Source organism: Arachis duranensis, chromosome 6 (genome assembly GCF_000817695.3).
Source record: "Arachis duranensis cultivar V14167 chromosome 6, aradu.V14167.gnm2.J7QH, whole genome shotgun sequence".
Lineage (NCBI taxonomy): Eukaryota > Viridiplantae > Streptophyta > Magnoliopsida > Fabales > Fabaceae > Arachis > Arachis duranensis.
The window spans coordinates 35,894,301-35,897,041 of record NC_029777.3 but is presented as its reverse complement, the minus strand read 5'-3'; positions in this window follow the sequence as shown (position 1 = coordinate 35,897,041).

Below are 2,741 nucleotides of genomic sequence, written 5' to 3'. Positions count from 1 at the left end.
CAAGCTCGGGTCACAGCACCCTCACCTCGGGTCTTGCCAGACGACCGAGCTACACGTTTCAGGTAACCCCCGGAACATTGGCGCCGTTGCCGGGGACCTGGAAGTCATCCCTCTACCATGGCGGACGATCCTCCCAACAATAACCACGCTACATCAGAACAAGAGGAGGAAGTTGACACCGGAGAACGACCGGACAGCCCTCTATCACCACGCACTCCAGGAGGAAACAACAGAATCGCCCAAAGACGTCACTCCCAAACAAAGATCCACAAAAGCCCGAAAAAGAAAAGAGCTCAGAAATTCTAGAAGCAGTTCGGGCACAGCAAAACCGGGTGAAACAACTCGAAGAGGACATAAAGAAGCAGAAAGAAACTGAACAAGATTTGAGAAGGGAGGCTCGCAAGCGCAGAGAATTAGAAGAAAAACTCCGGAAAATAGAGGCCAACTTGAAAGATCGGACGGACCGCGGTCCCACCCCTGAAGGCAACCATGATCCCTTCACGCAAGAGATCATGAAGGAGAAGGTATCGCGGAACTTTAAGCCACCCGATATGGATCTATACGACGGCACCACCGATCCAAGTCACCACCTCAGCAACTTTAGAAGCAGAATGTACCTAGTCGACGCCTCCGACGCGATTCGGTGCAAAGCCTTCCCCACCACTCTCACCAAGTCAGCCATGAAATGGTTCGACAACCTGCCACCAAGATCAATCACCAGCTTCGAAGACCTAACCAAAAAATTCCTAACAAGGTTCTCCATTCAAAAGGACAAAGCAAAACATGCCCCCAGTCTACTCGGGATCAAACAAGGCAACCAGGAAACTCTCCGAGAGTACATGGAACGATTCAACAAAGCCTGCCTGGACATACAACACTTGCCCACAGAAGCGGCCATCATGGGGCTAGCAAACGGCCTAAAAGAAGGACCATTTAGCCAATCCCTATCCAAACGATACCCGACCTCCCTATACGAGGTGCAGGAGCGAGCAGAAAAATATATCAACATGGAGGAAGCCTCCCAGCTAAGAGAAACGACTGCCACGACCTAAAGAATGTTATAGAAAAGCTAGCCAGAGAAGGAAAACTCGACAGATACATAGCAGAGAAGGGAGAAGAGACCAAAAAGAGAAGGAGGGGAGATAACGAAGATCGGGCTGAGCAAACCCCGCGAACCCCTGAAAGGCACGTTCACATGATAAATGGAGGTTTTGCAGGCGGAGGAACATCCAGATCCTCACGAAAGAGACACCTCAAAGAAGTCTACCATGTCCGAGAAGAAAGTCCCCTGCCCGAATTACCTACTATCTCGTTTACCCGAGAAGATGCTCAAGGGGTAATACCCGGGCACGACGATCCAATGGTAATCACCATCATCCTAGCAAACGCCAACCTACATCGAACCCTGGTTGATCAGGGAAGCTCAGCAGATATCCTGTTCAAAAACAGCCTTCAACAAACTCGGACTTGAAGAAAAAGAGCTAAAAGCCTATCCCACCGACTTATTTGGACTAGGCGACACCCCGATCCATCCCTTAGGATACATCTCGCTACATACTACCTTTGGAAGAGGCGAACAGTCTAGAACATTAAGCATCGACTACATTATAGTCGACGTCACTTCAGCATACAATGCCCTCATTGGGCGACCAACCCTAAACAGACTAGCAGCTATAGTCTCAACCCCACACTAGTTCCCTACCACAAAAGGAATCGCTACCCTAAAAGGCGACCAAAAACTGGCACGGCGATGCTACAACGAAAGCCTGAGCCTAAAAGGGAAATAGGTCAATACAATAGAACTCGGACGAGTTCAAACCCGAGAAGACCTCCGGCCACAACCAGAGGGAGAAACCGAAAAAATCCAAATCGGGAACACACCTGAAAAAATAACAAACGTAGGAGCGAACCTTCAAACATAGGAGCAAACCTCGAAACAGGCCTAAAGGAGGACCTCATAACCCTCTTAAGGGAGAATTCCGACCTCTTCGCCTGGAAAGCCTCCGACATGCCAGGCATAAGCCCCGACCTGATGTGCCATAAGCTATCAGTATACCCGGGGTCCAGACCAGTCCAACAAAGACGCCGGAAACTCGGGCCTGAGCGCGTGCAAGCAATAGAAGAACAAGTACAAGCATTACTAGATGCAGGGTTCATTCGAGAAGTAAAATACCCCCTATGGCTCGCAAACGTGGTCCTGGTAAAAAAGCCCAACGGAAAATGGAAGATGTGCGTCGATTACACGGATCTCAACAAAGCCTGCCCCAAGGACCCATATCCACTACCAAACATCGACGCCTTAGTAGACGCAGCCTCAGGCTATAGATATCTCTCCTTCATGGACGCATACTCGGGATACAATCAAATCCTGATGTACGGACCCGACCAAGAAAAGACCTCGTTCATAACCCCAAGGGCAAACTACTGCTACGTAGTAATGCCCTTCGGGCTGAAGAACGCAGGGGCAACCTACCAGAGGCTAATGAACAAAGTGTTCTCAGAGCACATCGGACTACAACTAGAGGTGTACGTCGACGACATGCTGATAAAGACACAAGAAGACAGAAACTTGCTGACCGACCTCACCAGTGTCTTCAGCACCCTCAGAAAACACAACATGAGACTCAACCCGACAAAATGCACCTTCGCCGCAGAAGCCGGAAAATTCTTAGGCTTCATGTTGACTCAAAGGGGCATCGAAGCAAACCCGGACAAATGCCAAGCGATACTCAATATGAAAA